Raw genomic sequence first — 24,882 nt, 5'->3', positions numbered from 1 at the left:
TCCGAAGGTTACTTGGTTATGTGTTGAAGGATGGATACAGCTGGATGTAGGATTTGCTAGTTTTGGGTGAGATATTATGCTTCCCCTGTATCCCCAACACCTGATTGCATAACTGGAAAGTTTTGGGAGTTTATAAGTGGGAATTCAAGTAGCTCTTACGATATCTTTCCGACAGATGTATGATATGAAATTGGGGTTCGACGTCTAGTGGTCCGCCTATCCACGGTTGGTTTTATAGTGGTCTCATTGTGTCTTAAAGAGTCATTGGCTATGCTGACTCGGGGACGCTTCGTATGTCATGTGCTCTGCCTTGTACATGATGGTGTTGTACGATCGAGCCCGTGTAGGCCCCACCACGAAAACTTCAGACGAAATCTCCATCATATGTTTGATCCGGCTTATTTTGCAATCCAATCCTTGTTTTGTTTAGAGATGTGGTATTCGAGTTGCTTCAAAGTCAAATGTTGATTCCATACCTTGTCTAAGCGGTGTTCCCATATTTCTATGTGAATACTAATCCTTCTTGATGATCGAGTTTGTCGTTTCAATTTCAAGTGGTTCCAATCATTTTCAACATCCGCAAGATCCAATCTTAGTTTTTCATCAATGTTGTTTGTTTCATCCGTATCCAAGTTGCCTTTGTTTTTCCCGCCCACCCACCCCTTTTCTTCAAGGAATCCAATGTCTTAATGAAGTATCCTTTTATTCTTGTGAAGTCTCTCCACCCTTTTCCATCAATATTCTTATCCGGTGTTTCTCATGAAGATCCTAACGGAACCTCAAGTTCATCATTATTCATTCTTTTTCTTCTCCGGTAGACGCAAATCAAGCCTTTGGTGTTGTTTATATCCCTTTTTCCTCATTTCAAATACCTTCTCTTGCCGGTGCACCTCATATTCAGTCATTTCTCGCTATTCAATTGTTCCGGAGTGCTCAGGATATACCGAAGATTCATGCTTACACTCTTCTTCCGTTCAAACTCTTTCGAGGATGTTATCAAATTCAAGCCATTTAAATTCAAACCGGTGGAATCTCTCTTTTGAAGCAATCGTTCAACGGTGTTTCTTTTGAGTGGGCCCTAACCCACAGGTCTTTTCCCAGGATCTTACCTGACTCTTCTAATTTTTCCCGGAGTTACTCCCAAATTCTTTTCGAAGTTTGACGTAAGAATTATTCATGTTCAGTCGTATGTATTTCTCCAAGATCTTCCAAATTCTTTTCATCGTTGGTTCAACATTTCCATTCTTCATTCCGAAGTGCCTCAATAATTCTTGGTGGTGTTTCTCATCGTGATTCTCAAATTTTGAAGACCGAAGAAGAGTTTCCCTCCATATCTTATCCGTTCTTTCAAGGATCCATGGCTCTAGCTTCGTGTCATCCTCTCATAATTGTTTTTGATTGTGTGAATTCTTTTCACCTATCCGGAGCAATTCAAGAGTCTTTTCAGTTTGATTATCCGGAGCCCATCATCTCAGAATTTATTCATTTCCAGCTTTCAGCTATTGTTCTCCAAATCATACCAGTGCATCATTCAAATATTCTCTAATCAGCTCGTGATCCCTTCCTTTCCATGTATCTAGATTGCCTCAAGTATCTTTGTTCATTTCATAATTCTTACCCGGTGATTCATCCCTTTACTTCGTTCATTTTCATGTTTTACGGTGGTTCATTCAAGATATCTCTTCCTTGGTTATCATATCAATTCATTCATTTCTTCCAAATCCAAACGGTGGTTCGTGGAAGACATTCTCAAGTTTATGTTTTATCTCTCTTCGTCTTTTCTACGAGAATAAGTAGTATGTGCCAAATCCGTTGTTGGTCATCAATTTTAATTGGTGAAGTATACGGATAGCATAATTCTTATTCTTGTCCATCCGAATGATTAATATCTTTTTCCGGAGTGGTTCATCATATCACGTTCTCAGTTCGAGATGCTTTATCTTTTCTTTTCCGAAGTTCCAAGTCTCCACTTCATCCCGTCGCAAAGCTTCATCTAATCGTTGCAAGGATTCAACCTTACTCTGTTCATCTTTCTTTTTGATTGATCATTCCTTTTGTTTACCTGAGTTCTTCATGAAGGTTCTACATGATGGTTCAGCAAGGATTTAATTCCTTCTCGAAATGTTCATCAACATTCTTTTCAGAGGAGCTCTTGCATTCTTCATCTTGCATCTCAAAGGCCAATTTGCTCAATCTTATATGTTGAGGTGGTATTATGCCATTTTTGACAATTTATGTGTGTTTCAGGATTCACATGTTGTTAAGAATGAGGTATTTTAAATCCATCAATCTCGTCATTGGAGTTATCTGGGGTTATATTTCACCTAGAGCTTTCCCTAAGGATTAATGCTATTAATGGTGATAATATATGATCCAAGTTCTCCATCTACCCTCCCGGTGAAATATTTTCTCGTCTCCTTGTTCATATCAATCCAATTCTTTTCCCGTGAGTGGCAGGTTGTCACCTCATAATTGAAGATGTATTCCATAAGACCATATCAAGCTTATTCTTTTCGTTGTTGGTTTTCCAACAACTCCGTTCGACCCTTCTCCTAAGGATTCCTTTTCAAACTCTTTTGTGACAGAAGTTGGCATTTTCTTCTCAATTCTTTTATCCAAATGTTCTATCTTCTATTATTTCTCTTCCGGAGGCATTGTGATGTTGCTGTCTTCGTTCCATCAACTCATTTTGCCAAGTTCATATTCTTTTCCTTGCTTATCCCATTTAACTGGAGTGTTGTGACCTTTTTGCTCAAGTTCTTTTCGCCTTATCAACCCTTGCATATCTTTCCAACCGGAGTGCTGTCTGAGATCTTTCTTACCCCTTGTTCCATTCATTCAATAGTTCCAGAGGCAGTGCGTGGTGATTTCATCAAGTATCTTCTCATCTTACCAAGTTCTTATTCAATTCCTTTTCTTTTCAATCGGAGTGTTGCCCGAAGTTGTTCTTCCTTGTCCCTCTTTTCTAACAGAGTGTTTTCAACTTCGTTCATCTCCATTGTATTCTTTTCTCGAAATGGCTTAACCTTTTCAAGGTTCTTTGGTCTCACTCGTTTGTCAAAGAAGCAACTTAGCTTTACCTCTTCTCTTTCTCTTCCATTTTCCCTTCGGTGCCATTCTAGATCTCGGGATGAGATCCTCTCGTAGTGGTGGAGTGTTGTAACGCCCCGAGACCGATGTGCCAGGTGTCTTCCAGTTATTCGCTGTTGTTTCCTTGTCATTGCTTGCGTGTCATGCATTGCATATCATGTCATCATGTGCATTTCATTTGCATACATGTTCGTCTCATGCATCCGAGCATTTTCCCTGTTGTCCGTTTTGCATTCTGGCGCTCCTATGTCATCCGGTCTCCCTTTCTACCTCTTTTCATGTGTGGGTGTTAAACGTTTTTGGATTGGACCGAGACTTGTCTTGCGGCCTTGGTTTACTACCGGTAGACCGCCTGTCAAGTTTCATGCCATTTGGACTTCGTTTGATACTCCAATGGTTTACCGAGGGACCGAAAAGGCCTCGTGTGTGTTGCAGCCCAACACCCCTCCAAATCGGCCCAAAACCCACCTAAACCCCTCCATATCCTAGGCCGTTTGATCACGATCGCGTGGCCGCAAACCGCACCTCATTTGGGCTCTCCTAGCTCCCTCCACCTATATATATGTGGCCTCCCCCAAAAAATTCGCAGATGAATACCCTAGCCATCTTCCTCCTCCCGTAGCCGGACATGTCCGTCCCGCCGCCGGACGTGTCCACCGCCTCCAGCCACCTAACCCCGGCCAATCACAGGCTGCCACCTCAGCATCGCTGCCGCCCAAGCCAATCTATGCATGCCACCTTACCCGCGCCCGCGCCCTCTCTCGCCTCACCCGCTCCCCGGCCCGCAGAGCCCGTGTGAGGCCCGCCCGGGCCTGGATCCGGTCGCTGCCACCTCGCACGGGCATTGCGCTCGCCTCCCTTCGCGCTCGTCCCCGAGTGTGCCGCCGCCCATCCGCCGGTGTTGCGCGCCGCCGCCTCGCCCGTCCACCTTCGCCCGCAGCCGCCGGACCTGCTCCGCCGCCGTTCGTCGTTCGTCGGAGCGCGCGGCCTCCTCCGATAGTGCCCGCGCCGCCCAGCTCTTCTGCGCGCCTCGCCGCCGCGTCGTCTCGCCGGCTCGCCGGCCATTGCCGTAGCCTGCCGCACCGGCCACCGGAGAAGTCGTCCACGTCGTTCCCGGCGGGATCCGCGTCCTCATCATATGCACCAACTGGGACAAGATCCACCACACCCTCCATCCAAACGCTCTGTCCCGATCCGGATCCACCCCGTCCCCGATCTCCCCATCCCGTTGACTTCTCGGAGGTCTAATTTTTCCCGAAGTACCAGTAATTTTGAGCATACTTCATCGCATCATAACTCTGTCACCGTGGCTCCGATTCGTGTGTGTAGCATATCAAAATGTTCGTCTCGATGAGTACATCATTCCATATCATTGCATCATTTTTATTTGAGCTCATCTTGAATCCCGAAATGCTGTTGGAAGAGGGCTATGTGATGATAGTTTCAGATCTATTTCATCAAATGCACTTTTGTCATTTTTGCCATGATTAATGTGTGCATGCTATGATCCTGAGCTCTACATGTGTTTTGATGTATGCCATGCCATCTTTACAGAGGTGTATGCCATGTATTTTTGTGATCTTTGTGGTGACTAGCACAAGCACGCAAAATAGTTTACTCAATGATGCTGATTTTAGGGACTTAGAATTTCACTAAGTCCTTGCCCTGTCATTATTTTTATGCCATATGTTCATGTTGTTTCCTAGTGATCCGTGCCTCTTTTCAGCATGATCAGTAAGGATGTTTTGTAGATAATGTTGTGGTCTGTCCATCCATGTCTTTGTTTGCAATTATGGAGCAACCTAGCTTGAGTCAATCGAGCTCTACTTTTGCTATAAAATTTTCCTGGCAGATTGTTAACATGTTTAGCAATTTTGCCGAGCTTGTCGTTGTTGATCCATGCATGCTATGTTGTTGTTCTTGCCATGTCTAGCTTCTATGCCATGTCTACTTGATGGGTGTATGCTTAGTTTGTCATGCCATGCCTCGTAGTGAGTGCATCGAGCTCGTAAACATGCCTACTTGTTATGTTTTTTGCATGCTCCAGTTTCTGAATCTGTTTACATTAATTGCTATGTTCGCGTGCTTGCAATTGTATTTTCTGATCCCTTTTGGCTCATGGTCAGTAAGGGACTTTTGTTGTATGCTTTGAGTAGCTTCATCCCATGCCTTGCTTTGCCTTGATATGTTCCTATAGCATGTAGTTATCTTGCTCTAATCATTGCTTCTTGATGTTAAATTCCTGACTTGCTGTTAATTTCACTAAGTCTGAAACCTGTAATCTTTTGCACTTTTGCCATGCTAGTTTGCGCTTGCTATTCAGTGAATCAGTCGTAGCTCAGTGTTTATGTTTTGTCAAGCATCATGAGTGGATCCCTGCCATGTATGTGTTTTCCATGTTTGAGTGCAGTAGCTTATTTATCTTGATGCATTTAGAAGGCTACTTGCTGTTTATCGCAGACCGGTGCCATATTTGTTTTGCTTGTCATTTCCAAACCATGCATCCGATTCCGGTGATCTTTATATTGATTTCAACCGAAATCAACTCCTCTTTCCAGTGGCACTCTTGGTTTTCCATGTTGAGGCTAGGTTCAATCATTCCTTTCCAAATCATGCATATGCATCACATACCGCGTCCCGCATATGATGCCATGTTCATTTGTTGGTTGTTTACTATGTTGTGTGCTTCTTTCCGGTGCTACTTCTTCAGGTTGGTTCCGATAACGTCGCATTTGTGAGGACCCGTTCGACTACGTCCAGTTGTCTTCTTCATGGACTCGTTCTTCATCGTTGCGGGATCTCAGGAAAGATGACCATACCCTCGAAATCACTTCTATCTTTGCTTGCTAGATGCTCGTTCTTTTGCTATGCCTATGCTACGATACCTACCACTTGCTTATCATGCCTCCCGTATTGCCATGTCAAACCTCTAACCCACCTTGTCCTAGCAAACCGTTGTTTGGCTATGTTACCTCTTTTCTCAGCCCCCTCTTATACCGTTGCTAGTTGCAGGTGAAGATTGGAGATCGTTCCTTGTTGGAACATGTTTATTGTTGCGATATCACAATATATCTTATTTACTTGATGCATCTATATACTTGGTAACGGGTGGAAGGCTCGGCCTTATGTCTGTTGTTTTGTTCCACTCTTGCCGCCCTAGTTTCCGTCATATCTGTGTTATGTTCTCGTATTTTGCGTTCCTTACACGGTTGCGTTATAATGGGAACCCCTTGACAGTTCGCCTTGAATAAAACTCCTCTAGCAATGCCCAACATTGGTTTTACTATTCGCCACCTAGCCTCTTTTTCCCTTGGGTTCCGCGGACTCAAGGGTCATCTTTATTAAACCCCCCGGGCCAGTGCTCCTCTGAGTGTTGGTCCAAACTAGAGCCCCTTGCAGCGCCACCTCGGGGAAACTCAAGGGCTGGTTTTAGTTGTATGGATTGCTTATCCGGTGTGCCCTGAGAACGAGATATGTGCAGCTCCTATCGGGTTTGTCGGCACAATCGGGTGGTGTTGCTGCACTTGTTTTACCATTGTCGAGGATGTCTTGTAACCGGGATGCCGAGTCTGATCGGATTGTCTTGGGAGAAGGAATATCCTTTGTTGACAGTGAGAGCTTGTGATGGGCTAAGTTGGGACACCCCTGCAGGGATTTGAACTTTCGAAAGCCGTGCCCGCGGTTATGGGCAGATGGGAATTTGTTAATGTCCGGTTGTAGAAAACCTAAGGTTTATCTTAATTAAAATACATCAACCACGTGTGTAGCCGTGATGGTCTCTTTCCGACGGAGTCCAGGAAGTGAACACGGTATTGGAGTTATGTTTGACGTAGGTTGTTCTAGGATCACTTATTGATCATAGTTTCTCGACCGTGCTTTACCTTCTCTTCTCGCTCTCATTTGCGTATGTTAGCCATCATATATGCTAGTCGCTTGCTGCAGCTCCACCACATACCTTTTACCTTACCCATGAGCTTAAATAGTCTTGATCGCGAGGGTGTGAGATTGCTGAGTCCCCGTGACTCACAAATACTTCCAAAACCAGCTTGCAGGTGGCCGTTGAACCGTGCAGGTGACGCAACCGAGCTCAAGGAGGAGCTCGATGAAGATTATGTTCATAGTGTTGTTCCGTTTCCAGTTGATCAGTAGTGGAGCCCAGTTGGGACGATCGGGGATCTGTGTAGCATTTGGGGTAGTCTTCTTTTATTTTGGTTCCGTAGTCGGACCTTGTGTGTATCTGGATGATGTAATGCTCTATTCATGTATTGTGTGAAGTGCCGATTGTAAGCCAACTATGTATCTCTTTCCCTTATGTATTACATGGGTTGTGTGAAGATTACCTCACTTGCGACATTGCTTTCAATCCGATTATGCCTCTAAGTCATGCTTCGACATGTGGGAGATATAGCCGCATCGAGGGCGACACACATTCGCTTCAGCACAACCTTCCGTCCTCAAACTAGTGGCCAAGTCGAGTGAGTCAATCAGATCCTTGAAGATATGCTTAGGGCTTGTGTCATTTCCTTCACTATGAAGTGGGAATATTGTCTTCCATATGCCGAGTTCTCCTACAACAACAGCTTCCATGCAGGCTCGGGCATGGCCCCACTCGAGATTCTCTATGGCAGAAAGTGACATACTCCTCTTAATTGGTCAGAGACTGGTGAACGCCAACTTCTTGGCAATGACTTAATTATAGAAGCTGAAGAAATGTGTAAAGTCATCCGTGAAAATCTCAAAGCAGCGCAATCGCGCCAGAAGAGTTACTATGATAGCAAGCACCGTGACTTGGCTTTCGAGATCGGAGACCATGTCTACCTCCGTGTCTCTCCAATGAAAGGCACTCGTCGCTTCGGTATCAAAGGGAAGCTAGCCCCTAGATACGTGGGTCCTTTCAAGATCATTGGTAAAAGAGGCGACCTCGCCTTTCAACTTGAGCTTCCGTCCAACTTCGCAAACATGCACGATGTATTTCACGTGTCGCAGCTTCACAAGTGCTTCAAGACTCCTGAGTGCACCATCAACTTCGAAGAGATTGATCTCCAAGAAGAAATGTCTTATCATGAGCATCCCGTTGCTATTCTTGAAGAAACCGAGCGCAAGACTCACAACAAGTCTATCAAATTCCTGAAAGTGAAGTGGTTACACCATTCCCACCGAGAAGCCACCTGGGAACGCGAGGACCACCTCCGTTCCGAATATCCACAGTTCTTTCAGTCCTAGATCTCGGGACGAGATCCTTTCGTAGTGGTGGAGTGTTGTAACACCCCGGATGTAACTTGCCATATTTGTAACTCCGACTCTGCCATTTCTGGCTTTAAGTTATGAGATTACCTTCGTGGTTGAGTTTTTTCTTCGTTTTGCATTTTGTTGATGTAATGCATATCATATCATGTCATCATGTGCATCTCATTTGCATATGTGTCCGTCTCCTGCATCCGAGCATTTTCCCCGTTGTCCATTTTGCAATCCGACACTCCTGTGTGCTCTGGCGTACCCCTTTTTGTCTCTTTTCCTGAGCGGGTGTTAAAATTTCTCGGAGTGGACCGGGATTTTCCGAGTGGCCTTGGTACACCACCGGTAGACCGCCTGTCAAATTTCGTGTCATTTGGAGTCTGTTTGATGCTCCAATGGTTAACTGGGTAACCGCAAAGGCCTCGTGTGTGTTGCAGCCCAACACCCCTCCAAAACGGCCCAATAACCCATCCAAACCTCTTCCATGTCCTCCTCCGTCAGATCACGATCGCGTGGGCGAAAACTACACTCCATTTGGACACTCCAGGCTTCCCCTACCTATAAATATGTGCATCTCCCCCCAAATCCCGGTCTAACCCTAGCTCTCCCTCTCCTCGCGCCACCGGACATGTCCAGATCAGGCCGGACATGTTCCCCCACCGCCGCCCGGCGAACCAGGACGCGCCACGTGGCACCCTAGCCACCGCGCATGCCCCCGGCCTGCCAGGCCCACGGCCGGCCCCCGGAGCCCGAGCCGCCACCCGGCTCCGCCCGCGCGCCCCGCCACCCTTCCGCCCGTGCGCCCTACCACCCTTCCACCGCCTCGCTCGCCGCCTCCCCGCCGCCAGCGCGGTTCGCTGCCACCAGCCGCCGCGCGCCGCCTCCAGCGCCACCGCGCACCTCCCCCAGCGCTGCCCCGCCGCTGCGCGCCTCCGCCAGCGCTGCTCCGGCCACCGGGGACCATCCCTCCTACTCCGGCCATCATCAGCGTCGTCACCGGTGAACCTCGGGAAGCACGCCATGCGATGAACCCTAGATCTGGTTTTCGCGTGAGGTCGTTTTTCCTCCAAGTCCTTTCCCCCATATATTTTCAGGCCATGTTCATTCATCATAATTCCATGACCGTAGCTCCGTTTCATGCGCATGATATATCAAAATGTTCATTGTGAGTTGCTATTAATTTCATTCCATTGTGACATGCTTGTTTTAGCCCATCTTGATTCCCAAATCATTGATGCAAGAGTGCTATAAATTGTTAGGTACTGTTACTTATCAGAATATGAGGTTTTGTCATTTTTGCCACATTTGATGTGTGCTTGTTATGGGCATGAGCTCTACACGTGTTTTGATCTATGCCATGCCATATTTAGAGATGTGCTTTCCATGTATTTTTGTGATCAATGTGGTGACTAGCACAAGCATGCAAAGTCCTTGTTCTGTTGTTATTTTGATGCCATGTAAACTTGATTCTAAAGTGAGATCCATGCTTGTTTTGAGTACCTTCAGTAAGCATGTTTTGCACATATGGTAATCATCTATCCATCCATTTCCCTTTTTGCAATTATGTAGTTCCCTAGCATGTCTTTATCTTGCTCTACTTTTGCTATAAAATGTTCCTGGCAAATTGTTTACATGTTAATCAATTTTGCCATGGTTGTTGTTAGTGATCCATGCATACTATGAACTTGCTATTGCCATGGTTAGCTTCATGAACATGTCATCTTGATGATGCTATGCTTGTTTTGTCATGCAAGGCTTTGTGATGAGTGTTTCGAGCTCGCAAATATGCCTTCATAATTCTGTTTTTGCCATGCTCTGTTTTCTGCTAAGTCTGAAACTGTTAATAAAACTTGCTATGTTTACATGGGTGCCATCATATCTTCTGTGCCGTTTTGGCTCATGTCCAGTAAGGGACTTTTGTTCTATGCTTTTAGTATATTCATGACATGCCTTTGTTTGCAATGATATATTCCTGTAGCTTGTTGTTTGCTTGCTCTAAACATCGATTCCTGGTATCTTTTGCACTTTTGCCATGCTTGTTTGGACCTGCTCTTTTGTGATTTAGCCGTAGCTCAGTGTTCATGTTTTGTCAAGAATCTTGAGTACATCACTGCCATATGCTTTGTTGTTATGTTGGAGTGCACTATCTTAGTTTCTCGTTGCATTCTAGATGGCATCGTGTTGTTAATCACAGAATTTTGCCATTATTGTTTTGCTTGCCATTTGCAAACCATGCATCTGATTCCGGCAATCTTTATGTCGATTTTGACTGAAATCATCTCATCTTTCCAGCGGCACACTTGGTTTGCCAAGTTGATGCCTTGTTCAACCTTTTCCTTCCGGAGCACGGATATGCATTGGATATCACATCTCGCATATCATGCCATGTTTTGCATCATGTTGATTGAGCATTGCACCATGTTTGATTGTGGATCCTTTGCTTGTGTTCTTGCTTTGGGTAGAGCCGGGAGACGAGTACGTGATCGAGGAACCTGTTGAGTACGATGATGAGGATCAAGATTCCGTCAACTCTGAGAACTTTGCAGGCAAGATGACCATACCCTCGAAATCACTTCTATTGCCATGCCGCGATACCTACCACTTGCTATATCATGCCTCCCATATTGCCATGTCAAGCCTCTAACCCACCTTTCCTAGCAAACCGTTGTTTGGCTATGCTACCGCTTTGCTCAGACCCTCTTATAGCATTGCTAGTTGCAGGTGAAGACGAAGTTTGTTCCATGTTGGAACATGGATATTGTTGGGATATCATTATTATATCTTATTTGCTTTAATGTATCTATATACTTGGTAAAGGGTGGAATGCTCGGCCTTATGCCTGCTGTTTTGTTCCACTCTTGCCGCCCTAGTTTCCGTCATACCGGTGTTATGTTCCTTGATTTTGCGTTCCTTACGCGGTTGGGTGTTATTGGAACCCCTTGACAGTTCTCCTTGAATAAAAATCCTCCAGCAAGGCCCAACCTTGGTCTTACCATTTTACACCTAAGCCTTTTCCCTTGGGTTCCGCAGACTCAAGGGTCATCTTTATTTTAAACCCCCAGGCCAGTACTCCTCTGAGTGTTGGTCCAAACTAGAGCACCTTGCAGCGCCACCTCGGGTAAACTTGAGGGTTGGTTTTAGTTGTACAGATTGCTTATCCGGTGTGCCCTGAGAACGAGATATGTGCAGCTCCTATCGGGATTTGTCGGCACATTCGGGCGGCTTTGCTTGTCTTGTTTTACCATTGTCGAAATGTCTTGTAACCGGGATTCCGAGTCTGATCGGGTCTTCCTGGGAGAAGGAATATCCTTCGTTGACCGTGAGAGCTTGTGATGGGCTAAGTTGGGACACCCCTGCAGGGTTTTGAACTTTCAAAAGCCGTGCCCGCGGTTATGGGTAGATGGGAATTTGCTAATATCCGGTTGTAGAGAACTTGAAACTTAACTTAATTAAGATGAATCAACCGCGTGTGTAGCCGTGATGGTCTCTTTTCGGCGGAGTCCGGGAAGAGAACACGGTCTCGTGTTATGCTTGAACGTAAGTAGCTTCAGGATCACTTCTTGATCACTTTTAGCTTCTCGACCGTGATTTACTTCTCTTCTCGCTCTCTTTTGCGTAAGTTAGCCACCATATATGCTAGTGCTTGCTGCAGGTCCACCTCACTGCCCTTTCCTACCCTCAATCTTAAATAGTCTTGATCTCATGGGTGTGAGATTACTGACTACCCGTGACTCACACATACTTCCAAACAGATGCAGGTGCCGATGATGCCAGTGCAGGGGACGCTACCGAACTCAAGTGGGAGTTCGACAAGGATTCGGGCCGTTACTATATTTCTTTTCCAGATGATCAGTAGAGAAGCCCAGTTGGGGCGATTGGGGATCTAGCATTTGGGGTGGTCTTTCTTTATTTTGGTTCTATAGTAGGACCTTGATTGTATTATGGATGATGTATGCTATATTTATATATTGTGTGAAGTGGCGATTGTAAGCCGCCTCTTTACCCCTTTCTTATTCAGTACATGGGATGTGTAAAGATTACCCCTCTTGCGACATGCGTAGCATGCGGCTTTGCCTCTAAGTCGTGCCCCGACATGTGGGAGATATAGCTGCATTGTGGGTGTGGAACGTCACCACCAGAGGCTTTCGCAAGCGAAGACTACTTTTGTCAGGATAACTTGCACTAGTTACCTGTAACGCCCCGAGACCGATGTGCCAGGTGTCGTCCAGTTATTCGATGTCATTGCCATGTCATTTTCTTGCGTGTTGCATTTCATCATGTCATTATGTGCATTGCATCATCATGTTTTCAAAACCTGCATCCGTCCGGGTTCCCCCAGTTCCTTCTGTTGTCTGTTCTGAGCCCAGCCACACTTGCACGCGCCCGCGGCACGTCTGAAGTATTATTTTATAAGTGGCCAGAAAATGTTCTCGGAATGGGATGAAAGTTGGCATGCGGTGTTTTTATGTTGCCAGTAGGCCGCCTGCCAAATTTCATCGCATTCGGAGTTCGTTTGACGCCGCAACGTTTAACTATAGCGGCAGTATAGCCGGGACCCGCCTGGTGCCCTGAGTCGTCATGGCTCACGTCACGGGCACCTCGCGAGGTACCCGGCCTTGATGTCTCCGTCTCCTCGCAAGCCTGCCTAATGAGGCTTCGCCTGAGGAAGTGCCGTGTCGTCCGCCTCGCGAGGCTTGGCCCCTCGCGAGGGTCTTGGTTTGACGCCGCAACGTTTAACTATAGCGGCAGTATAGCCGGGACCCGCCTGGTGCCCTGAGTCGTCATGGCTCACGTCACGGGCACTGAGGAAGTGCCGTGTCGTCCGCCTCGCGAGGCTTGGCCCCTCGCGAGGGTCTTGAGTCTCGCGCTGATGAAGATGGGCCATGCCGCGGCCCCTAACAGCCTGCGGCCTTGGGCGCCGCGTGGCGGTCGATTGGTCGTGGCGCCTCCACTTCCCACGACGCCTTGGTGATCGTGCGAGTCGGACAAGTCCCTGCGTGCAGATCGTGTTATGATTACCTGTGATCATGGAGATCGTGTTTCCGGAGACCGAAAACGTCCGACTCGCACGATCACCAAGGCGTCGTGGGAAGTGGAGGCGCCACGACCAATCGACAGCCACGCGGCGCCCAAGGCCGCAGGCTGTTAGGGCCCGCGGCGCTTCGCTCTTGCCCTTTCGCCTCTCGGCACAGCCAAGCCCAGGCGCGCCTTGGGCCTGGGGGCTACTGTCGGCGTTCTGGGAACGGGGGTCCCCCTAGCAGTTCATCTCCCTAGCCAAGAACAGACCCTCGCGAGGCTGTTCTTCCTTGTATCGTTCATCCTCACCAGCCCCAGGAGGCAATCCACAAACCACACACTAGAGTAGGGTATTACACCACAACGGTGGCCCGAACCATTATAAATCTTGTGTCTCTTGTGCATTTCTTTCAGTAGCTTAGATCCTCGTGAGACGAAGAGGTTGAAGGCGTAATCTCCGCGCGCACCCCAGTGTTCGAACCTTAAGGGTCTGCCGGAACCCGAAATCCGACACCGCCGACGAAAGAAGCTGCCGTGTGCCCTCTCCTTCCGGGCCCTGCCTTCCCCGTCGGGGTTGACCTCCAACGCCGCCAAGTCCCTCACCTCACCTCCCTTCTTTACCAGCGACCGGGCGTCCCTGACGATGCCCGCGCCTAGTCCTCGCAAGCCGCCGCCCAGAGCAGGCCGCTTCCGCTCCTCCTCAACCCCGCCATGGCCACCTCGTTTGGGAGCAAACTCGCCGGCGTCCTCCTCATCCTAGCGCCGCCCTATCCCCGTGAGCCCGTTGTGCGCTCGCGTTGACTTGTCTTTGTTGGACTGCAGCGCCAAGGCCCAGCCCCGCACCTCTTCTTCCTCAGCCCAGCGGTTCCTCTCCAGATCTGGGCCGAAGCCAATGGTGAGGCCCAGCGCCTCCTGTGTTTTTTTTGTTTTTGTTCTTTCTTCTCTTTCTTTACTCCCTGTTGGACCTCTGCTTAGTTTCATCCCGTTAGGTTTTTTTTCCTTAGCTGCGATTTTATCAATTTCCAGGGCATTGCACTTTTGCAGATCAGCCCTCATACATCATGCATATCATATCTCACAAACGGTGCATCATATGTAAAAACTTTAAATATGAAACTTGCTTAGAATTTTGTGTAGATTAATAATTTGCCACTTTCATCTATGTTTAAAATGTTTAAAATGATGTTTGCTTATATTTTGCCCCTATGCCATGTAAAAATGCTTTACTTCATAACTAAATAACCGTAACTCGGAATTGAATAATTTTTATATGTAAATGGGGTAGAATTTTGCCTAGTTTAACATGGTGGTATCACTTTGCATGTTTAACAACTCTAAAATTTTGTTTAGGGCAGATCAGTACCAAATCCTTAAATTGCACATGGGGATTTTTCCGGACTTGTTGTTTGTTGTTCCAGCCTCATTTAAACTTGACTAGATATGTAGTTTTCATTTGCTTCACCCTCTTGCCATGCTAACAAATTTAATCTTGTTGGGTACATAAACGAGAGAGAACTAAATAAGTCATGTGGTGTTTTCTTCAATATGCAACTCCGTTGCATAATGAGCTCCACTTAATTTGCAGGATTGTTTGTGCACTTTGCCATGCCATGCCCTCTTTAAACCGGACATGCATCATACTTGTTTGCGCATCATGCCATGTCTATGTGGTGGTTGTTTACTATGTTGTTTGCTTCTTTCTGGTGTTGTTTCTTCGGGTTGGTTCCGATAACGTCGCGTTTGTGAGGACCGGTTCGACAACGTCCGTGTGTCTTCTTCATGGACTCGTTCTTCTTCCTTGTGGGATCTCAGGCAAGATGACCATAGCCTCAAAATCACTTGTATCTTTGCTTGCTAGTTGCTCGCTCGTTTGCTATGCCTATGCTGCGATACCTACCACTTGCTTATCATGCCTCCCATATTGTTGAACCAAGCCGCTAACCCACCTTGTCCTTGCAAACTGTTGTTTGGCTATGTTACCACTTTGCTCAGCCCCTCTTATAGCGTTGTTAGTTGCAGGTGAAGATTGAAGTTTGTTCCTTGTTGGAACATGGAGATGTTGTTCCTTCTTGGAACATGTTTAGTTGTTGGGATATCACTATATATCTTATCTAATTAATGCATCTATATACTTGGTAAACGGTGGAAGGCTCGGCCTTATGCCTGGTGTTTTGTTCCACTCTTGCCGCCCTAGTTTCCTTCATATCGGTGTTATGTTCCAGGATTTTGCGTTCCTTACGCGGTTGGATAATAATGGGAACCCCTTGACAGTTCGCCTTGAATAAAACTCTTCCAGCAATGCCCAACATTGGCTTTACCATTCGCCACCTAGCCTTTTCTTTTCCCTTGGGAGTCGCGCTCCTGAGGGTCATCATTATTTTACCCCCCCCCCCCCGGGCCAGTGCTCCTCTGAGTGTTGGTCCAAACTAGAGTCCTGTGCAGCGCCCCCTGGGGAAACTCGTGGTTTGGTTTTAGTTGTATGGAGAGCTCATCTGAGTGTGCCCTGAGAACGAGATATGTGCAGCTCCTATCGGGATTTGTCGGCACATTCGGGCGGTGTTGCTAGTTTTGTTTTACCATTGTCCAAATGTCTTGAAGAACCGAGGTACCGAGTCTGATCGGAACGTCTCGGGAGGAGGTCTATTCCTTCATTGACCGTGAGAGCTTGTCTTGGGCTAAGTTGGGACTCCCCTGCGGGGATTTGAACTTTCGAAAGCCGTGGCCGCGGTTATGGGCAGATGGGAATTTGCTAATGTCCGGTTGTAGAAAACCTGAAGTTGACCTTAATTAAAATGCATCAACCGTGTGTGTAACCGTGATGGTCTCTTTCTGGGGGAGTCCGGGAAGTGAACACGGTTGTTGGAGTTATGCTTGACGTAGGTTGTTCTAGGATCACTTCTTGATCATAGTTGTTCGACCGTGCTTTTGCTTTCTTTTCTCGCTCTCTTTTGCGAATAGGTTAGCCACCATATATGCTAGTCGCTTGCTGCAGCTCCACCTCATACCTTCTTCTTTACCCATAAGCTTAAATAGTCTTGATCGCGAGGGTGCGAGATTGCGGAGTCCCCGTGACTCACAGATACTTCCAAAACCAGCTTGCAGGTGCTGTTGAACCATGCAGATGACGCAACCAAGCTCAAGGAGGAGCTCGATGAGGATCTTGCCCTTTGTGTTGTTTCGCTCTAGTTGATCAGTAGTGGAGCCCAGTTGGGGTCGATTGGGGATCTGTGTAGCATTTGGTGTAGTCTTCTTTTATTTTGGCTCCGTAGTCGGGCCCTGATTGTATTTGGATGACGTAATGCTTTATTCATGTATTTGTGTGAAGTGGCGATTGTAAGCCAACTAGGTATCTTTTCCCCTATTGTATTACATGGGTTGCTTGCGAAGATTACCTCACTTGCGACATTGCTTTCAATACAGTTATGCCTCTAAGTCGTGCTTCGACACGTGGGAGATATAGCCGCATCGAGGGCGTGACAAGTTGGTCATCAGAGCCTTCCCCGACCTTAGCAGCCCCCACTGCTTGATCGTTTTTAGCAGCCGTTGTTGAGTCTAGAAAAATGTTTTGAGTCATTTAGAAATTATATATCGGAGAGTTTAGGAATTCTTTTACTCCCCAGTCCCTTCATCGCTCTGGTAAGGCATCCTGACGTAGAGTTTTGACTTTTCTCTTAAATTTCACTAAATAAATTTTTTGGATCACGCGGGTATCTTGGAATCGTTCCGATGGTTTTGTGACGAGAACATTGTTCTTGGTGCCTCCTGTCTTTAGGGGTTGTGGCAGTGTCCCGGGGAGTTGAGCTCCGAGGTGTTGTCGTCACAATTTTATCGTTGCAGTTCTGGAGTACCTGAGTTTAGTACGCTGACATCAAAAATCTCTTTTATGCAGTTCGTTGGTGAGATAACCTTGACGCCACCCAGTACTGGGGCGGGAGTTCGGGAGTATTGCCATAACTTTTATACCGGATGCTTTTCGAAGGTTGAGGTAGATGATTTCCGAAGGTTTCTTGGTTATGTGTTGAAGGATGGATACAGCTGGATGTAGGATTTGCTAGTTTTGGGTGAGATATTATGCTTCCCCTGTGTCCCCAACACCTGATTGCATAACCGGAAAGTTTCGGGAGTTTATAAGTGGGAATTCAAGTAGCTCTTAGGATATCTTTCCGACAGATGTATGATATGAAATTGGGGTTCGACGTCTAGTGGTCCGCCTATTTACGGTCAATTTTACAATGGTCTCGTTGTGTCTTAAAGAGTCCTTGGCTATGCCGACTCGGGGACGCTTCATATGTCATGTGCACTGCCTTGTACATGATGGTGCTGTACGATCGAGCCCGTGTAGGCCCCACCACGAAAACTTCGGACGAAATCTCTATCATATGTTTGCTCCGGCTTATTCTGTAAGCCAATCCTTTGTTTTGGTTTTTTTTCAATTGAGGTGTTCGAGTTGCTTCGAAGTCAAATGTTGATTCCATACCTTTTCTAAGCGGTGTTCTCATATTTCTATGTGAATACTTATCCTTCTCCATCATCGAGTTTGTCTTTTCAATTTCTTTTCAACCGATGTGCTCCTCTTCAAATGGATCCATTCTTGTCAACATTCACAAGATCAGTTATCAGTTCTTCTCAACAGTGTTTGTTTCTTCCGTCCCCAAGTTGCCTTTTTTTCCCACCCACGCACCCCTTTTTCTTCAAGGATTCAGATTTCTTAATCACTATTCATTTTAATGTTGTGAAGTCTCTCCATTCTTTTCCGTCAATGTTCTTATCCGTTGATTCTTAGGAAGATGTCAATGAAGCTTCAAGTTCGTCACTCTTCACTCGTTTTCTTCTCCGGTGGACTCAATTCAAGCTTTTGGTGTTGATCATATCCTTTTTCCTCGTTTCAAATGTCTTCTCATGCCGGTGCACCTCTTAATCTTCCCCGCTTGCTATTCTATTGTTCCGGAGTGCTCAAGATATCTCAAAGATTCGTGTGTCCGCTCTGCATTCGTTCAAGCTCTTTCGAGGTGGTTATCTCATTCAAGCCATTTAATCAACCGGTGCAAATCTCTCTTCAAAATCGTTCAACGGTGTATCTTTTGAGTGGGCCCTAACCCACAGGTCTTTTCCCAGGATCTTACCTAACTCTTCTTATTTTTCCGGAGCTTCTCAAATTCTTTTCTAAAGTTTGACGTAAGAATGAATTATCATCAGTCTTATGTTTTTTCTCCAAGATCTGTCTAATTCTTTTCATCGTTGGATCAACCTCTTCATTTTTATTCTTCCGGAGTGTCTAAATAATTCGTGGTGGTGTTTCTCGTAGTCATTCTCAGATTGGAAGACCGAAGAAGATTTTCTCTCAATCTTGCTCCATTCCCTTCAAGATTCGTGATTCCAGCTTGTTGCCATCCTCTCATAATTGTATTCAATTGTGAGAATTCTTTTCACCCATCCGGAGTAATTCAGGAGTTTTTTTTGTTTTTTCAGTTTGATTCTCCAAAGCCCATCATCTCAAAATTATTCATTCTCAGTTGTCAGTTATCATTCTCCAATCTTACCGGTGCATCATTCAGGTATTCTCTAATCAGTTTATGATCTCTTCGTTCTCATGTATCTACTTTCTCTCAAGCATCTTCGTTCATTTACTAAATTCTTCCCGGTGTTTTTCATTATCTTTTCTTTGTTTAGTCTTAATTCTTACGGTGGTTCACTCAAGATTTCTTCTTCCTTCGTTTATCATATCAATTTATTCTTGTTTGAATTCAAACGGTGGTTCGTTCAAGAGATCTCTTCCTTTCGTTGTCGTATCAAGTCATTCGTTGTTTTCCAGATTCTACCGGTGATTCGTTGAAGACCTTCCCAAGTTTGCTCCATATCTATCTTAATCCTTTTTCAACGAGAATAAGTAGTATGCCAAATCCGTTGCTTGTCATCAATTATATTGGTGAAGGATAAGCATAATGTAATTCTTATTCTTGTTTCATCGACTAAATTCATTTTCTAATTTCCTGAGTGGTGCATCATATCACATTCTTGGTTCGAGATACTTTATCTTTTCTTTTCCCGGAGTTCCTAGCTCTCGCAATTACATCACCACAGAGGTTCATTTAAATCATTGCAAGGCTTCAACCTTATTCTTTTCATCCTCCATTTCGATTGACCATTTCTTTTATTACCGGAGTTTTCATGGAGGTTCTACATGATGGTTCATCAAGGATATAATTCCTTCTCGAAGTGTTCATCGAGATTCTTTTCAAAGTAGCTCAAGTTTTTCTTCATCTTGTAATCCGGAGTGCAATTCTTTCTTCCGTACCATTGGAGGTGGTATTATGTCATTCTTGATAATCTGAGTTCATGTTTCATGATTCACATGTTGTTAAGGATGAGATATTTAAACCCATCAATCTCGTCATTGGAGTTATCTTGGGTTATAGTTCACCTAAAGCCTTCCCTAAGGATTGTGGCTATTTATGGTGCTCTTAAACGACCCAAGTTCTTCATTTATCCTCCCGGTGTTATAGTTTATCGTCTCCTTCTTGATATCAATCCAATTCCGTTAATGGCATAATTTCACCTCATAGTTTTGATTGTTCTCCATAAGCCCATTGCAACCTTGTTCTTTTCGTTGTTGGTTTTCCAACAAATTCATTCTATCATTTGGTCGTAAGCGTGCTCTCTCAAGATCTTGTTTCCCTTCGTTCATTCCATTCCATTCTTACTTTTGTTCCGGGGGCATTGTGATGTTGCTCTCTTCAACCCATCTTCTTGTTTTGTCAATATCATGTTAAATCCCTTCCATTTCCAACCGGAGTGTTGTCGTAATTGATCTTTATCGTTCCTTCTACATCTCATTTTCTCCGGAGTGCTTGCATGTACTTCTTGTCCGTGGTGACACTTTTCTTATGTCTTCAATCTACAAGGTTCTAGTAATGATCCTTGTTCCTCTTTCCTAACGGAGTGTTTTCAACTTTATTCATCTTCGTTGTATTCTTTCTTTCAATTTGTCCAACCTCGCAAGGTTCTTTGGTTTCACTCGTTTGTCGAAGAAGAAAATTTGTATTACCTCTTCTCCTCATCTTTTTTTTCCTCCGGTGCCATCCTAGATCTTGGGACGAGATCCTCTCGTAGTGGTGGAGTGTTGTAACGCCCCGAGACCGATGTGCGAGGTGTCGTCCAGATTTTCGATGTCGTTTCCATGTCATTTGCTTGCGTGTTGCATTTCATCATGTCATTATGTGCATTGCATCATCATGTTTTCAAAACCTGCATCCGTCCGGGTTCCCCCAGTTCCTTCTGTTGTCTGTTCTGAGCCCAGCCACACTTGCACGTGCCCGCGGCACGTCCGGAATATTATTTTATAAGTGGCCAGAAAATGTTCTCGGAATGGGATGAAAGTTGGCATGCGGTGTTTTTATGTTGCCAGTAGGCCGCCTGCCAAATTTCATCGCATTCGGAGTTCGTTTGACGCCCCAACGTTTAACTATAGCGGCAGTATAGCCGGTCTAACATCGGATGTTTTTGGTCTCCGGAAACAGTCGCCGGGCCTCCCTCTCTTCTTTTCTCTCAGCTCGAGACCGTCTACACAGCTCAGTACCTACCGCCAGGCCCTAAATAACCTCTCTCGTCTGCCCGCGGACCTCCTGCCGCGCGCGTCCGAAATCTGTCCCGGACCCGACCCGGACAGTCGTTAACGCTGTGTCGGGATCATCCCCAAACATCTTCAAAACGTCTCCGTTTTGTTAATTGGACTTCCTAATATATTTTTTCTCAACCGCCCGATTTCAATCGGAGGGACGAGGTAGCCCCTACCCAAAAATCCACATGCTATATATGTATCAGTCCAACCCTAAAATCAAGGAGAGTTGTCCCATCCTTCCCCCTCGCGCCGCCACTTTCCAAATCTCCCTCGGGATCCATTCCCATTCTTCCTCCAATCAGCCCGCAAACCTCCTCCCTCGATCCATCCAACCAGCACCGCTCGCCCGATCCGCCTGTCACCACAAACCATCGGAGCACCAGGAGCCCTCCAGCCCCTGCTCCCGCGCGCCTCCATTCAGCGGCTGCCGACGAGCAGATGAGTCGCCGCCCGTCCCCTTTCTTCCCTGTTTACCTATCTTTCCTCCTCTAATCTTCCCCCTCGTTTATTTTCTTCTCTGCCAGGATACGAAAGGGGCTCGCCCCTGATGCCGTGGCCGCCGACGAACGAAGCTGCCGTGTGCCCTCTCCTTCCAGGCCCTGCCTTCCCCGTCGGGGTTGACCTCCAGCGCCGCCAAGTCCCTCGCCTCACCTCCCTTCTTACCCAGCGACCTGGCATCCCTGACGATGCCCGCGCCTAGTCCTCGCAAGCCGTCGCCCGGAGCAGGCCGCCTCCGCTCCTCCTCAACCCCGCCATGGCCACCTCGTTTGGGAGCAAGCTCGCCGATGTCCTCCTCATTCTAGCGCCGCCCCATCCCCGTGAGCCCGTTGTGCGCCTGCCCAAGGCCCCGAGCAGGAGATCTCGGCCTCGCCTCCTCGATCGAGCGCCGCCCCGCTTGCTCCTTCTCGCTGTCGTGCCCATTGCTCGTCTTACCGCGGCCAACACCTGAACCCGATGCTGCTCTGTTGCTCGCCCCGCCGTCCAGATCAGGCTGAAGCCGCCTCTCCCCGCCGCCATGGCGCCCGAGGCCTCCCTGTAGGACTACCACTGCCGCCATGGACCTGCGCCGCCGTTCAAGTTCGCGTCCGGCCCCGTTTTGGACCGGATCTCCTCTGCTCCGCCGCCCATCCGCCGAATCCACCACGATCCAGCCGGTTCCCGTGCGCCCTCGCCCGCGCAAGTTCCTCGTCGCGCCGCCCGTTGTTAAGTTCCTGTTGTTGCTCTGCTTCCTGAAGAGAAAATGAAGAGGAGCCTGCTCGCTCGCTCGGCGCTCGCGTTGACTTGTCTTCGCTGGACTGCAGCGCCAAGGCCCAGCCCCGCGCCTCTTCTTCCTCAGCCCAGCGGTTCCTCTCCAGATCTGGGCCGAAGCCCATGGTGAGGCCCAGCGCCTCCTGTGTTTTTTTTTTGTTTTTTGTTCTTTCTTCTCTTTCTTTATTCCCTGTTAGGCCTCTGCTTAGTTTCAGCCCGTTAGGTTTTTTTCCTTAGCTGCGATTTTATCAATTTCCAGGGCATTGTACTTTTGCAGATCAGCCCTCATACATCATGCATATCATATCTCACAAACGGTGCATCATATGTAAAAACTTTAAATATGAAACTTGCTTAGAATTTTGTGTAGATTAATAATTTGCCACTTTCATCTATGTTTAAAATGTTTAAAATTATTTTTGCTTATATTTTGCCCCGATGCCATGTAAAAATGCTTTACTTCATAACTAAATAACCGTAACTCAGAATTAAATAATCTTTATATGTAAATGGGGTAGAATTTTGCCTAGTTTAACATGGTGGCATCACTTTGCTTGTTTAACAACTCTAAAATTGTGTTTAGGGCAGATCAGTACCAAATCCTTAAATTGCACATGGGGATTTTTCCGGACTTGTTGTTTGTTGTTCCAACCTCATTTAAACTTGACTAGATATGTAGTTTTCATTTGCTTCACCCTCTTGCCACGCTAACAACATTTAATCTTGTTTGGTACATAAACGAGAGAGAACTAAATAAGTCATGTGGTGTTTTCTTCAATATGCAACTCCGTTGCATAATGAGCTCCACTTAATTTGTAGGATTGTTTGTGCACTTTGCCATGCCATGCCCTCTTTAAATCGGACATGCATCATACTTCTTTGCGCATCATGCCATGTCTATGTGGTGGTTGTTTACTATGTTGTTTGCTTCTTTCCGGTGTTGTTTCTTCGGGTGGGTTCCGATAACGTCGCGTTTGTGAGGACCGGTTCGACTACGTCCGTGTGTCTTCTTCATGGACTCTTTCTTCTTCCTTGTGGGATCTCAGGCAAGATGACCATACCCTCGAAATTACTTCTATCTTTGCTTGCTAGTTGCTTGCTCGTTTGCTATGCCTATGCTGCGATACCTACCACTTGCTTATCATGCCTCCCATATTGTTGAACCAAGCCGCTAACCCACCTTGTCCTAGCAAACCGTTGTTTGGCTATGTTACCACTTTGCTCAGCCCCTCTTATAGCGTTGTTAGTTGCAGGTGAAGATTGAAGTTTGTTCCTTGTTGGAACATGGAGATGTTGTTCCTTGTTGGAACATGTTTACTTGTTGGGATATCACTATATATCTTATCTAATTAATGCATCTATATACTTGGTAAAGGGTGGAAGGCTCGGCCTTATGCCTGGTGTTTTGTTCCACTCTTGCCGCCTTAGTTTCCGTCATATCGGTGTTATGTTCCCGGATTTTGCGTTCCTTACGCGGTTGGGTAATAATGGGAACCCCTTGACAGTTCACCTTGAATAAAACTCTTCCAGCAATGCCCAATATTGGTTTTACCATTCGCCACCTAGCCTTTTCTTTTCCCTTGGGAGTCGCGCTCCGGAGGGTCATCATGATTTTACCCCCCTGGGCCAGTGCTCCTCTGAGTGTTGGTCCAAACTAGAGTCTTGTGCAGCGCCCCCTCGGGGAAACTTGAGGTTTGGTTTTAGTTGTATGGAGAGCTCATCTGAGTGTGCCCTTAGAATGAGATATGTGCAGCTCCTATCGGGATTTGTCGGCACATTCGGCTAGTGTTGCTGGTTTTGTTTTACCATTGTCGAAATGTCTTGAAGAACCGAGGTACCGAGTCTGATCGGAATGTCTCGGGAGGAGGTCTATTCCTTCGTTGACCGTGAGAGCTTGTCTTGGGCTAAGTTGGGACTCCCCTGCAGGGATTTGAACTTTCGAAAGCCGTGCCCGCGGTTATGGGCAGATGGGGATTTGTTAATGTACGGTTGTAGAAAACCTGAAACTTAACTTAATTAAAATGGATCAACAGCGTGTGTAGCCGTGATGGTCTCTTTTCGGCAGAGTCCGGGAAGAGAATACGGTCTCTTTCTGGTTGGGAATTTGTTAACTTCTGGTTGTAGAAACCCTGAAGTTGACCTTAATTAAAATGCATCAACCGCATTTGTAACCGTGATGGTCTCTTTCTGGCGGAGTCCGGGAAGTGAACACGGTTGTTGGAGTTATGCTTGACGTAGGTTGTTCTAGGATCACTTCTTGATCATAGTTGTTCGACCGTGCTTTTGCTTTCTCTTCTCGCTCTCTTTTGCGAATAGGTTAGCCACCATATATGCTAGTCGCTTGCTGCAGCTCCACCTCATACCTTTTCCTTTACCCATAAGCTTAAATAGCCTTGATCACAAGGTTGCGAGATTGCTGAGTCCCCGTGACTCATAGATACTTCCAAAACCTGCTTGCAGGTGCCGTTGAACCGTGCAGATGATGCTACCAAGCTCAAGGAGGAGCTCGATGAGGATCTTGCCCTTTGTGTTGTTTCGCTCTAGTTGATCAGTAGTGGAGCCCAGTTGGGGTCGATCGAGGATCTGTGTAGCATTTGGGGTAGTCTTCTTTTATTTTGGCTCCGTAGTCGGGCCCTGATTGTATTTGGATGATGTAATGCTTTATTCATGTATTT

The sequence above is a fragment of the Triticum urartu genome, chromosome 3 (genome assembly GCF_003073215.2).
Source record: "Triticum urartu cultivar G1812 chromosome 3, Tu2.1, whole genome shotgun sequence".
Classification (NCBI taxonomy): Eukaryota; Viridiplantae; Streptophyta; class Magnoliopsida; order Poales; family Poaceae; genus Triticum; species Triticum urartu.
Note: the sequence above shows the minus strand (reverse complement) of the source record.